A 15,058-nucleotide genomic window follows, 5' to 3' on the forward strand; every position below is an offset into this window, starting at 1 on the left:
GGTCTGTAGATAAATAAAGTAATGTTGTCTATTTGTATCAGACGCGTGTAATCTCATAATCGTCTGTTGCGTGGTGATTTCCAAATAATGCGTGAAACACGGACGCTCACCTTACTAAGTCTCTTGTAGTAGGCGCACAGAAAATAAAAAACATGTTCATGCTGGCTGGTCCCATACATTTCCATGCTGGCTCCACCAACATATGCTAGTATTCCCATAAAAAACCATGCTCATATTCGCTTTAAGATTTTCTTTAATGGTATCATGACTGGCACTGGGCTCAGAACTGGCTCTGGCAATATATGCCAGTACTCCTATGTAAGAACATACTCCCATTGGTTTGGCCATTAAATGTGACATGTGGCAATATGAAAACCTGCCAAACAGGTCCCAATGTAAGCCAGTCTAGACCCATAAGAACACTTATCATGCTTGATTCATCATATATGCCCAGTTAATAAAAGGTCATGCTACATTAAAGAAATATACAGGCAGCTACACCAAAACATCTGTCTAGCGAGGTAACACTACTTCTAATGCTTGCCTTTGTAAAGATGGCGAGTAATAAAAGTCATGACACAGTAAGCAATGGCTAGAATGACTGCACCAAAATGCCAGTCTAGCCATGTAATGGCACACATGAACTTGGCTTTGCCTGAAAAAAACCAGCAAAACCTGCAAAGTCAATAAAGGATGTGTAAAAACTGCTCTAGTGATCCTCAGTCTCCCAGGGCCTTATACACACATGCACAAATGCATCCCCTTTCACCCACCGGTCGGTCACTCGCCCATACATCCCCTCTCACATGTATTCACACTGCATTCACCACACAGGCACTCACCCACCCACCCACAACATTCAAACACGCACTACCACATTCATACTCATTCACCCACCAGTCACTCACTCACACCTTCTCTTACTTCCACCAATTGTATTCTCTACACAGGCACACACCCACCCACCCACAACATTCAAACACGCACTACCACATTCATACTCATTCACCCACCAGTCAGTCACGCACACCTTGTCTTACATCCACTCATTGCATTCTCTACACAGGCACACACCCACCCAGAACATTCAAAAACACACATCACATCACATTACTTCTCATTCACCCACCATTCACATACATACATCTGACACGCACTTCACACATGCAAAGTACACATCAGATTTTTTTTAAAGCCTTCTTACCTTTTTCTTGCAGCTTCAGTCCGTCCTTCTGGGCCACCCTCGACTCCTCCGTGCTGCTCACAAACAAGAACTAGGAAGCTGCGAGAGGGAGGAAGCCAAGGGAGAAGGAGTTGTAGCTGAACGTGGCATGTGACTGGGCCAGAGACCCCCCAGACCTGGCGGGGATGGGGGTCTGCACCGCAGGGACTGCGCCCCCCCCCCCACACCAGGAGCTTCTGTTTTTTTTGGATTTTATTTTTTTCCCACACCTTTTTTGTTTGTTATTGTTTTCAATAATTGGGGTAGCAAGGGAGTACCCTGGGGTTGAAAACTATGGCCCTGGGGTTGCAGCTGCGACCCCTGGTGAACCCCAAATGATGTCTCTGGGTCAAACATATCTGCCAATTCGACTTCTGTGTCATTTGTGTGATTTTATTTTCTGAGCCTCTTCCTCCCCACTCGGGGTTGGGTCAGACTGTTTGGCGAGATCGCCGGAACTGACTTATCGCTTCCTGACACCATGTCTGTGACTCCCATATTCTCTTCCCCTGGGGATGGGGGTTAGAGGCTTGGCACCTTTGACTTTCACATAAAAGCCTCTCTGAGCTTCTCAAATGCATGGGACGCCTCAGGGATACTCTCTTTCTCCCTTTTATCTTGGCTCGTTGGATCCCCTAATCTTGCCCCTCGACTTGAGGATGTGTTTTGGCCGTGCTTCTGTGCTCAACTCCTGCGTTGTTCTGCTTGCTGCTCCCAATCAGGGACTCCAGCGAGTCAAGCCGATCTTGAAGGGGCCTGACCCTTTGTGCCACAGCTAGGGCGAGGGAGTCTCCTAGAACCCTTTTAAAACTGAGACAAGCTCTGAGTCTTCCCTCTGCTCGCCTTCCTCATGCCACCTGTCCTCTTCGTACTCTGGCATTCTCTTAAATTAGGTAAGGTACTGTTTCACCCATGCCTAGCGTCTGTACTTGTAGCCTGAATTGCATTCCCTTGGGGAACTACCCTGCTCTGACTGGTGTCCCTGCCTGGCTCTGCTGCCTATATTATACAGTGCTGGGGCAAGCTGCCCTCCTGATTGCAGCTGCTGGTGGCTTTCGCAGCTAATGCTTGCAGCAGGCTGCACTGCCTTGATGTGTACAATCAGCAATTTGACTGCATTTAAATAAAAAAATGTTTAATCCTCTTCATAAATCTAATCTGAGTCCCGTAGAGCTGAAGCTTTGTGGAGCCGTCTGCACTGTGCAAACGTTACTGGGTCACGCCTGTGCAGCTCCTCCTCAGAGTACAGTGGCTCTGTAAGTCCTTTTTTCCACGTTGGCGGTTCTCCACAAGTGAGGTGAGTGTCTCACGGACCCCTCTCGCCCCTGACGGCGGTCATGTCTCCCGGCCCAGAGCTGAGATTCCAGCTCTCTTTATTGTGCTGCAGGCTGAGGACCGGATCGTGCTCCTGGTCCCCTGGCTCTGTCTCATGCTACAACGAGCGAGGGACTCAGTCCCTTGTGAAGCCGCCTACTGCACACCGACACTCCAGCGCTGCGCTACAGAATAAACTACACTGTGCTCAATACATATGTATATTTGTACTCAAATAAATCAAACACTTGAACCATTTAGTTCTCCACAGAAAGGAAAGCTACTTAACTTGCCAAAGGACAGGAAAGAAACAGGAAGGAACCCTGCAGTAAGTGGCACAAGAGCTGCAGGGAGTGCTAAGTGGACTACAGAAAAAGACTGGACATAGGGAGTTGTAGTCCAGAAAGAAAGAAAAAAAGAGGGAAGAAAGTTGAAAGTTTTTTTTGTTTTTATTATGGATACATTGTTGTACGTTTTGTAACTGCTGGAGAGCATGAGTAAAGAAAGTTAAGCATAATGCTCGCCTCCATTCTTGACATAGAATTCATTACTAGCAATAACTGGCCTAAGCCGTTTAAACTCTAACTCTGATTTGCACATGGCTCGCATTAATATTCCCTGCGATGAGCAGCGTTTTGGTGTAAAGCTCTATATAAACAAATAAATACAAATACAAATATGAGAAAGGCTGGGTGGATGAATTCTCTTTGAGCTACTGATGCTATCTCAATCCCCAGGTCACCGTTCCATTGAAACTTTCCAATCTACAAAACTCCCACTTCATCGCACAATTGAAACTCCTGAATAGTCTTAGGCACTGGCTTCCCCCAGCGTTTTTACACTGACCAAAATAAGGAACAAAACTATGTCTATCACACACTCAGGCATCAGGAGATTACATCAACTATCTAGGATATTTATCAGACCCTAAAAACTCATGGCTATTTTCTACAGCTGTACTGACCGTGAAGGTTGAAGTTGCTCATTCACCTGCCTTCTGCCTTCCGAAAACCTGGCAAAGTCAGTTTAAAAGTCAAAGTACTTTTTTTTATCGGGTCCCAACTATCGTGTTTCTGATTCAATTGTGAGATACATGAATTCCCTGTGTATTTGTATTATTCTATATGTATGTTTTTACATTTGGTGTGTTTATAAATGTATCTTTCTGCATGCATGCAAACTAATATGTATCAATGTTTATACCAGCAGGAACACTAAAGTAACATATCCCATCCAATAATTAACTACATTTTGATACCTATGATACTATAACATGGCACCCAGCTCACCGCCATCCCCAGTTAGCCATATGGTGTGCACAACATGAACCACTCATAATCATGGGCACCTTTCCAGGCCACCCTAAAAGCTTCCAAAGGAATGAATGATTGGTTTTTGGTTTTATAATTCCAACCTAAGATGGAAAACCGTCAGAAGTAATGGTAGCAATTCTCTCATTCTTAGATATACCATTTCTAGGTAGTCCATAAGGGACTTCACAACTCAAAGTTTGGGTAATTTTAGGAAGGGAAGCCTTACTCTGACAACAAGCCATTAGGTACTCCGGTATTATGTACGTCTCATCCTCCAAAGAGGATGAATACTGCGTCTTTCTGAACTGAGTCATCCCATTCCTTTGGTGTCCTTCTCCTCCCAGTTGATGCAACCGGCTAGTACCACCCCCAGTGTTAGGATAAGGTAGCGACTGCCTTCCCGTGGTCACCTGGGAGGAGACTTTAGGCAGGGTTTCTAGGTTCTCTCAACAAATGTTATTTTTTGATGGGTTTTTCACTGAACCTTTTTTGGCGAAAACCCCATCGACATTTTTCTTTTCTTATTTGGGGGGGGGGGTGGTTCTCCCAGTCCCCTCTTCCCTATCATTATTTTTAATATTCCCAAACCTCCAACCCATTACATCCTCTCCCCACTCTTTTTTCATACAAAATGACTTTGCAACAACGGCGTATTGGTTTCTGTGAGGACTCTGCAGTATTTATCACACAGCCCTCCCCCATGTAAGCAAGTGGGGGGGCTCTAGTTATGCGGTATGGTGAAAATAAAGATGGGTGGAGTGGCGGGGGAGGCCCACTCACGTGTACCTGGGCCACGCCCCTAGCTGGAGCCCCTCTTTAATTCTGACTCCCTCATAAAGCGCTGCCTTCGGGTCAGACCCTATCAGGTACGTTCTGATGGCTACGTCGTTGCACAAATTCGAATAGGTGACACCTCTCCCCACCCCTCTGCACAACGCAATGCACGGACCAGAGCCAACATACAACCACATGTTCATAGGTGGAAGTTCAGTCCAAGTCAAAAACGGATCCCAAGCAAAAGCTTAAAGAACCTGTGTGGCACTGAGATCAGCAAAGACCAAGAACTGAGTGTTGAGCTCTCCAAAGAACCTGATAAGTGCAACTTCTGCATCTCCAAGCTCAGTGTGGACCACAAAATCACAACTCATGCAGCTCTGCTAGGACTCACAATTCACAACGTGTGCAGCCCTAAGCTGGCCAAAAAAAAATCACTAATTGGGCTGCCAAGTTCTGTAGAGAACAAATAAACGATACCCTTTGCTGGTCTGAGCGCTGCAAAGCCCCCAAAATGAATACTCATGGTACGGTAAGAGTTGCAAAGACACCAACATTACAAAGTTTGCAGTCCAGCTCCGCAAAGGACCCACATGGGCCTGATTTGCAAAGTGTTTTCCAATGGGGTTTTCCCTTTGAAATACACTTGTTGAATCAGGCCCATAGTCTGTAACATGTGCCACCACGAAGCTACAAAGACCCCAAAATCACAATTTCCATACCTCTAAACACCCCAAGGACCCATAAATTAACGTGCACAGTCAAGCTCTAAGAAGAACCCCAAAATGACAACATGCATAGCCTCGCTATTAGTAAGATCGCAACATCGCAAGTTGTGCTGTCAAACTCTGCAAAGAACTAATGATCCATAACGTGTGCAACTCTGAACTGCACAAAGACAATAGCATAACTTGTGCAGTCAAACTCATCAATGGACCCCCAAATTCCAACTCGGGCATGTCATATTTCTGCAAAGACTGAAAAAATCACCACTTGTGCAGCTCCGAAAGACCCCAAAATCACAACTTGTGTAGTCAAGCTTTGCACTCATCGAAAACTCAAAACATATGCACAGAAAAAAAAGGAATAGACCACAACCGGCGCAGCTTAAGAACATCTCTGCAAGAGCCATTGGGCGCTATTGCCAACGGGGCTGCGTCCCATAATTGATGCAGCTCACTGCTTCTCATAATTGCAATGTGGGCAGCACCAGCACGGGAGGATAGCTCAGGGGCAACGTGCTCGCCTTGGGAGCAAGACGATGCAGAGCTTAGAAACTTCTGGGTATTAAGCGTGATATAAATAAACAATGACGAGCTTTTCTGGACTAGACTAAAACAGTATACACATAATTGTTGTACCTGAGTTATAAGAGCGCCCTATTTATTTAAAACTATGCGCCTAATTGTGCGTGTGTTGAAATTAACAGCACCAATTGCGTGACGTGCAATTATTGGTTGCAGAAAATAATTCATCAAACTGTTCATTAAAGAAATGAGGCGCTCTTACAACTCAGGCACAGCGATTATATGAACAACTTGTGCTGAACTTTCAAGATACAAAACCGGGACAGGGTAACTGATATAAAAGTAGGACTAACTTGTGACAGTGGCTGTTCAATAGCAGTTGGGGAGGAGGGGGTCTAGTGTCATGCATTTGCCGTACCAATCCAACAACACAATGGAGCTTGTGCTCGGGTTTATAATGTCTGAATGAGTTGCATAAGTAGCCTCTGCGGTGCAGTTAGTTAGCGCCACAGCATATACCTTAAAGGATGGTGGCTAGAGGCCTCCCAGGGATGGCCTACCTTTAAGTGTTACTGTTAAATTGATTATAATATGTGTTTATTCTATCACAAATTATCACTCTCTTAAAAATACAGCATGTTTTCTGTGTGAAATGTTTTATTCCTGACTGCAGTCAGCTATTGAAGACCTACTAACAAAAACCGGGAGTGGGTTTTCAAATAAAAAATACTTTCGAGAAAGGGGGACACAGCACCCAATTCTGGGAAATACCCGGCAAAAACAGGACGTGTATTCACCCTATGGTCTGTGCGCCAAAGAGTACCAAAATCCCAACTTGCGGAGCTTACAAAGATTCCCAAAAATCTCAATTTCTGCAGGTGGAGCTCTAGTAAGAGCTAAATATTAGTTAGTACGTGTTGCAAAGATTCCAAAGAACGCAACTTGCGCAGTTCTACAACATACAAAATACCAGAACGTGTGCCGTGCTGTTCCCCCACATCGGTGACATTTGGATGACAGTCCTGCACGTGTTCTGCCTCTATGGTGTCACAAATTTGAAATGATTATCAAATTCTGTGAACACTTTCAATTTTGAAACTATGGGAGGCCACTTGTGGACCTTGATGTCTCCGGTTTGTCAGCTGGTGACTGACAAAACCTGGATAGTGATTATTATGCACGACCCGGAACCTCCTTGTGACGCACTTTGGAGCTACCAAGCTAAGGTGGGTGGCAGTGGCGGGCATGGGCGTAATTTTAGGGGGGACAGGGGTGTTTGTCCCCCCCAACTTTCATGGCACACTATGTTGTCCCCATTCATTTGGCCAGGGCACCTTTTTTTCAGCTGTCATGTCCCCCCCCCCAACATTTTCAGCAAAGTTACTCCACTAGCAGTGGGCTTTTTGAGTGGGTTTTCTCTGTCAGCAGCAGTAAGGCGGTTCAGGCGCCCTCATTCGGTCTCGGGTCTCCCACCATTGATCCCAGCCTCTCTTCTTACTCTGTGACCCCCGAGCCCCACCGCTCTGACTTTAGTCCCGCGTATAAACCCTGGGCTGTAGGCCTCGCCCAGGCAGATGGCAGCCATGTGCAGAGCAGCTTTGCACCTGAATACACAGGGCCTGTCCATCTGTCTTCCCGGCTGTCAGGGGGCTGACGCACTTCCAAGGGAGCCCAGTGTGATCTCGGCGGGGGGCCGGTGTGTGAGAAGTCCCCCCCTAGACCCCCCCCCCTACACCCCGCAGGAGCCGGGCAAGCACAGAGACAGGCCGCCTTTCGGCTGCACAGAAGCTCGCTCGTGCGTCATCCTCTGCGTGCTCCAGTCCCATGCATAGTCCTATTACTAAACCCTTGTGCTGTTTTCCCGAGGGGCAGCTCATCGCAGAAGTGGGGTGAAAGTGGGTGACACAATGGGCATGTGATCCGAAAGCTTGAGAAACTGTCTGGGTTGGATATGGCATATAATGGCGCAGATATTCAGTAGCTGGCGACGGGTTGAGTCTCTGCTTCCGTGATGAGGTGTCGGCGTTTGAGTTGCCGTCAAGGAGGACCAAGACGTTGAGGCTACTGAGGGCGAGTAAAAGGTGTGCATGGCAGTTATTAAGGATGGGAAAGACCATCCTAATCATCCAGGAAACAAAAGTATTAGGGCTTTTACGATAAGAAAACAGACTCCGGTTGCTAACCTCTGACAGAGGCCTAAGACCCAGTGGAGGAAAGTTCCAGCAGGACACGAATAGTTCCGCCAGTGAGCTGCGGGCTGGCTAAAAGTGCCCTAACAGTCACCCACAAGCAGGGCAAGAATATCAAACAACAAAAACAGTCTACATAAAGTCTAAATGCCGGGCCAACAGATCAGGAGTCGGCTCCAACATGGGGCAGCAGAGACGACTCAGCCTCTCATCCTTCCGAGGTCGATAAATGGAGTATCATCTAATTGTGTAAAGGCACCTGTTAATTACAGTGCTTAGAAGCTGGAAGAATCAAACATGAAGTGATCTATAAGAAATGAATATTGTTATATTCCCCTCTTGGAGAATACGAAACACAACTCCTTAATCCATAACAAAAAAAACAGTCACTTAATTATCCGGATAGCTCAGGAGCAACGTGCTTGTCTTGGAAACAAGTCAACACTGAGCAGCATGGGTTCGATACCGGTTCTGCACTTAGAGACTAGACTCCAACATTAAGTGTGATCTAAAAAAATCCAGTCATGGATTTTGGGGGTCTGAAGCCACTCCTGAAAGTTTACAAAAGCTGGTTAAAATGTCCCGAGGCAGAGCCCCCATAAGATGTCCCAGGATTGCTCCCCATCCCCTGGTAACAATGATTCTTTATTTCATACATACTCTATTCAAAGCAGCACATGTGTAATATAGGGCTGCAGTACACACCTCGAACAGTGATGAAGGAAGTATACAAGAGGCCTTATTCTCGGACTGGTTCAAAGTTCCACCAAGTGTTAATGGTTGGCAATTAGCACTGCAATGGCACATATGCATTCAATGCTCCAAGTTGGGTTCTCAACATACATTCTGCAAACTAAATTCAATCACTGAGTAAGCCTCTTTTTTAAAGTTTGGAATGCTGACTAGATCATGTCATTTGCTTGTTAAATACTCAAAAAAGTTTCACTTTTTTGTGGCACTGGACATTTCTTTCACATCCATAGCAACACGCCGAATGCCTGTCTCAAACGATGACTAAAAGCAGGCAACTTTATCACACTTGCTCTTCTGGGCTGTGTCTTTATGGCTTAAAAATGGAATGGCCCACAAGGAAGCTACCAGTGGTCTCAACTTGTCCCATACCAGTCTTGAAATAATCAGCCAGTCCCGCCTTTTAGGCTCACTTCATATTGCATTCTGGTACTTCCGGGTATTCGTTTTTAAATACTGCAGAAATACCACGAGCACTGAACAAGTATTCAAAATGATGTGTGCTCAAAGAAACCAGGGCGCAGAAGACAGCGTTTAAGCTTAAGCTTTTCTGGAAAGAGAAGTATGGTGTGTGACAATATTGCTAGTTTTTGTGGGGTTTTGAATTTGTTCACAGTTAGCAGTTAGGTTTTGCTACTTGCATGCAGGTTTCTGTTGAGCGGCAGAATACGGGCGTATTACTAACCTGGCAGCACATGGAAGGTGAGATGTTCGTACTTAACAAACATTTTAAAGTGATGTTTTTGGACAATCCCAAAGGTTGTTGTGGGATCACTCATAACGCTTTTTAAAGTTGTCTTCCAAGATCCCTCCAAAAATTGCCAGCAGGCCTCACCCCTGAACAATCCCCAGAAGAACCATGGGATGAACCGAAGAATGGCTATAAAAGCAAGCGTGTGCTGGGCAAACAAACATCAGGACCGAAAAATCATACATAAAAATAATGAAATGGCACAATTACTTACTGGTAGTCCTCATTACTCTGAGACATCTACCTCGTCCCAGTCTATATCAGTCAGGTGACTGGGACGAGGAAGATGCGGCAAGGGGGTAATGCTCTGACAACTTGCCATCAATCTTCATTACTCTGATACCACGTCTTCCTCGTCCCAGTCCCCCTACTGGTATAGACTGGTGCGAGAAGGTAATGCAATGGAGCTAGAAACGGCATCATAGTAGGATGTGAACAAAGCAACAACCCCACATGTCTACCGACCAATAAACTGCCCAATGAGCAATCCCCTCCTACAAAGAGTGGAGTGGACCAATGGTCAGAAGGGCCAAAATAAGCAACCCTTGCCTTCCTCCTTTATGCCTGAGCTGTGGCTCCCATTTTGGGACCCTGACCTTTTTACTTCTTTGCTCCTTTCTTTTCCTTACCTCAGGGGTCCTTAACCAAAGGTCATCTGCCCTCCTGTGCACCCGTCCCTCCCGCCACCCTCCTCCTCACTGTCTGCCTTCTCCCCTGGCTTTTGCTTGTCATCCATGTCACACACCCATTGCGCTCCCCTTTCCTCCTGTACAGCCCATGCCAACCCTTGATATAAATATAGAAACTGCATACATTGAATGCTGGCTGGAGCGGGCTTGCTTTTCTTTCCTCCTGATTCTTTCAATGAGATATCATATCGATATTGTCGATATCCTTTAACTGTATAAAAGATTCTGGCCCTGGCAATCTTAAGGTCGAACTGCTGACCAAGACTAGTAAATACAATCTTAGATCCAATAACTGCCATGTGTTAACCATCCCCGCCTGTAGACTCTCACAGGTTAAAACTGGAGCTTTTCATTCAATAGCCCGCACCTATTGCCCAGCAAGCTCAGAGAAGAAACCTCCAGTAGAGCTTTTAGAAAGGGCCTAAAAACTTACTTGTTTAACTAAAAATTCTTCGCTGACACATCCGTCCGAGTTAATATCTCTCCTGATTCCTGGCTTTCCTTTTGTCCGTACCTGGACCCTCTGGTCTTGGACATATGTTGTCTCTGTCAGAGCCCTTAAGCCCCCGGGTCAGTGGCTGCACTTTATAAATTATTATAAATAAATAAATATTATAATGTTAAGAATTGTTGTTAAGGTTTACATTATCCGTTATTATATACAATTTGAAACTTGGACAGAGAAATTTGCCTATGGGTAAAATACGTTCAAAATGTGTTGGATGGAGAGGGGAGTGATGGTGTAGGGGCTTATGGAAAGGCAAAGTACATAACCTCAGTTCTTCGGGGTTGAGTAGTCATCCATGGATGACAGCAGATAATACAGAGGAAACCTCCGCAGTCCCCTCGATGTACTGCAGTCCAAAATAATGTTCCAGACTCATGCACCTTGAAGAAACAGGTAACCTGCAATACTGAAGGTGTTAGGACAGGGCCTACTAACAGGGATATATAGATTACATAAAACAAAAGGCAAAGTGACGAAAATGAGTGCCAGACACACACATCAATGATTAAAAGCAAATGCCTTCCTATATATGAAAACAGTTAGCAATGGACATAAATGTTTCAAAATCTAAAAATATTTTTAAACAAATGCATCACATAATAGCAACAAATGAGAACCTATATGGTGCGCCCAATTATTCAGACTAGAAGTGTCCACACTGTCCTAGAGAAGAAAGGATGGTCTTGAGTAGAGTTGTATGTTTGTTAAAGTACCTCTACCTGACACCTAATGTAAAATATTAGAGGTACTGGTACTACTATTAGTGTAAACACTTGGATGCCTAAACATATTAGGGCATGAACATACTACGTGCAGGCAGCCAAGTGTTTACACTAATAGTAGTACCAGTACCTCTATTTCTACTCGAGACCATCAGTTCTCCTCTAGGATGTACGAAGACACTTCCTTCTAATTATTGATATGTGTGTCTGGCACTCGTTTTCGACACTTTGCCTTTTGTCTTATGTAATCCGGACTCATGCACACCACTGATCAATTCTAGGTCGGAACTCGATCCCACCAGATCTCAGGAAGATCGAATCTAAAGAACTGCTCAAGCAGCGTTTGAAGACCTCCATGTTTTTAGATAATGCATATCTTCAGACAGCACTCCTGTTTCTGTCGGGTGACCGCATTAGTTAGTCTTGTCCATATTTCTTTGTGTGCGAGCCCTTATGCCCTCCGGCCACCGGTGCACGTTCTAAATGTATAAAGCAAAGTAAAGTCAGTCACAATAAAGAGTATTAAAAAACTATCTATGAAATATAATAATCTTTAAATATATATTGTGTAGAAACTTCCAGTACACATTCTGACTCTTGGATCTAAGAGTCTATTGAAGTTCACAATAATATATTAAAACATTTTGGGCTCTGTTCACAATGATTGGCTTTGGGGCACACCTGTAGATATCCCTGAACATCTCAGGTTTGCTCGCGCTCTCTTACACCGGATACGCTGGGCCGGATTCTCAAAACGTATTTTGGCGCCAGTGATGAGATGCGCAGCCAACAAAAAGAGTGGGCCCATTCTCAAGGGGCATCTGAATTAGTGCATCTTCTCTGCAGGGCTGAAGTCGAGGGTGCACGCGGGTGGACAGAGTCCTCCCACGTTTTTCAGAAGTCCCCCCACTTTTTTCAGAGGGCACCTTGATATGCTAATTTCTGGTGTCACCACATTCAAATGGTATGTTAATGAGTCCCCCGCTTTTTTTAGGACTCGACCCCTATATACGCGCTCCTTCACATGCCCTTTTACGCATCTTTGTGTATTTGCGCACACCAGGGGGCGTGCCTGAGCATTTGAAAGCACAATCCAAATTCACAAATGGGATGCTCTTTTAAATGCCCGAAGGAAGGAAACAGGCACAGGGGCGGCGCAAATCATGACATGGCAATTTCTGACCCTGTCATGATTTATTTCTTAAGTGTGACAGGCGCTATTCAAACCGCAGCCTTCACACCTGCATTTGCATCCCCAAAACAAGGATGGGAATGCTTTTTTCCACCAACCATATTACCAAGATGGGTCTTTTAAGGACTCGTCTCGGTGAAATACACTCCTAGCACCTAGGCGGTTGATGGGAGCCTGGCATGCATTATTTTTGGGAGCATGCTCCGGACACTAATGTTTGAAAGGGGGCTGGACAGGGCATCTTTGTGCCACTGTCCAGCCCCTCCAGAAATGCTCAGGCTACCTTTGAGAATAAGCTGACCTGAGCAATTCAGAAAAATAGTGCAAATGAAAATAACGCAACCTCTGCGCTCCCTTCATTTACACCACTTTTTCAGAATCTGGTCTTTTAAGCCTAAAACTGGGACATCTTTGAGATGTTCGCGCGTAAACGCAATTCACAAATATTTGCTGAAGGGCATCTCAGAGATGCTCCAAGCCGCTCCGGATTTGCTCCAGTTTTAGCTTTGTGATTCAGGTATCAGGAGTCAGGTGCACATCACAGATACTCATGGAAACTCCTGGTTTGCTCCAGTGCAAATCTTTGTGAATCGGGCCCTCTGGGGCAGTCTCCATCCCGCAATGCAGAATGTTCAATGCTGCAGTAAACACTACAGCATGGCCACAGTCACGTGCAATGACAGTCAGGTACTGTGTGCAAGTTTGACAGGAGTTGGAGAGAGTAGACAGGGATACGTCTTTGCATGACCTTAGTGTACAGGTGGTCATCAGAGTCATAGGTGTGGATGATTTTCCATGGTGAGAAGGAATAAGAACAGGGATTTGACATATAATGTAGGAGTAGTAGATGGTGAGACATATTTGGTAGCATCTGATGCAGAGTGCACTAAGTCATCAAACTGGACCAAAGCAGGCCACAAAACCAGAGCACACTGGCATGTAGGGCCAGCTTTTCAGAGTAAGAGATGAATAAGAAGGGTTCTGCATCAGAGTCTTGGGGTACTCCTGCTGAGAGGGGGCAGGTGGGAGCTGGCTGAGCACCATAGGCCAGTGTAGGATCTACTGGAGAGGCAGGAAGGGAGCCAGTAGAGACTCCTCCCTGGCATCCCCAGTGTGGCCCGTGCGTGTGGGATCGTCCGCTGTATCGCAGGTGCTAGTGGTGGGCTGGTGCGAGGACAGCTGGGTGGGATGTTCACTTGTGAGGCAGTAAAGATATGGGAGCAAAGGGGAGGCTGGACTCAGTGAAATGTTAAGGGACCACAAGGAGAATGTTTTTGAGTATGTGCACCCTTTGTGGATAGCTCATGTGTAAAGTGCTCTCCTCTAACTTAGTAACACATTCACTTTGAAGGTTTGAATCCCCAGCACAGGTAACTCAGCCCTTCATACTTCGGAAGTTGACAAAGGAGAATATTTAAACTGGGTAATACTACCCACTAGTATTACAGCTAGAAAATATTGGGGAAAGAAATGCTGAATGCGCGTTTACTCCGCATTCGGCAGTTACGAAAATACCAAATCCGATTTTACCGAATGAGAGGAGCGGGGGATGCCGGGGTGTCCCCCGCTCCCCATGTTCAGCAAAATGGGATTCAGGTGGTGCAGGGGTGTCCCCCGCACCCATTACATGGATTGTGGGGGACAATGAAGTTCCGCAGAAAGAAAAAGGACTCTGCAGCGGCAGTTCCGGCCCACCTTGGGAATAGGGAACCGACCTTGCAGTGGGAGGGGAGAGACGAGGGACGGGAAAGAAGTGTGCCACCGAAAAGTAAGTAGGGGTAAAGGGTAGCGGGTATGGGGGATGCAGGAAAAAGTGATCTATGTGATCACTGCGCTGTACCATTTTTGGATTCGACATTTTCACCGTCGAAATTATGGGCCTCGCAGTGATCACAAAGTTACGCATAAAGCACTAGAAAGTCTTGACTCAATGTGAGGACTCCTGAGCGCTATCACATATCTTGCCCTTCTGTTCTAGGAGGCGTAGTATGTTGTTATTTTGATGGAGCTTGCGCTCCATGAAATGTCTGTCTAATTTCGAATTGTTGAGTGCAATATAGTGGAATTGTGAAAAGTGGGATCTTACTGGGAATGGCAAAGTGATTGCTGTGGCTGCGAAGCTTATTGGGACTGTCATGTTACGACATGACATATCATGACATGAGTGTGCATTTGAGTGTCAGTCTCAGTCTGAGAGCCAATCTTAGTCCTACTTTGAGTCTCAGTGTCCAGGTCATTCTCAGTTTGTCGGTCTCAGTCTGATGATCAATACCTGTCTCAGCCTGAGAGTAAGAGTCAGGGAGTGAGAGCTACCCCCTCTCTCCGTTCCACTCTATAGCTCTCAGCCTGGGGGTCGGTCTCGGTATCAGTGTCATTCTTAGTCTGAG

The 15,058-nt window shown here is 45.7% G+C and overlaps 1 protein-coding gene across 2 annotated transcripts in view; it reads left to right on the top strand.

Annotated features, from left to right (window-relative positions):
* TCF15 (transcription factor 15) overlaps nucleotides 1–15,058 on the top strand; it is a 285,116-nt gene that overhangs the window by 37,963 nt on the left and 232,095 nt on the right. The window contains exon 3 of one of the 2 annotated variants that reach the window (XR_011304250.1): nucleotides 1,218–3,073. The exons of the other annotated variant lie outside the window; for it this stretch is intronic. The gene's annotated coding sequence lies outside the window, so the exon portion shown is untranslated. Of the gene's footprint in view, nucleotides 1–1,217; nucleotides 3,074–15,058 lie in introns of those variants that run through there. 2 annotated transcript variants of the gene reach the window in all.

Source organism: Ambystoma mexicanum, chromosome 3p (assembly GCF_040938575.1).
Source record: "Ambystoma mexicanum isolate Mex_15411 chromosome 3p, UKY_AmexF1_1, whole genome shotgun sequence".
Classification (NCBI taxonomy): Eukaryota; Metazoa; Chordata; class Amphibia; order Caudata; family Ambystomatidae; genus Ambystoma; species Ambystoma mexicanum.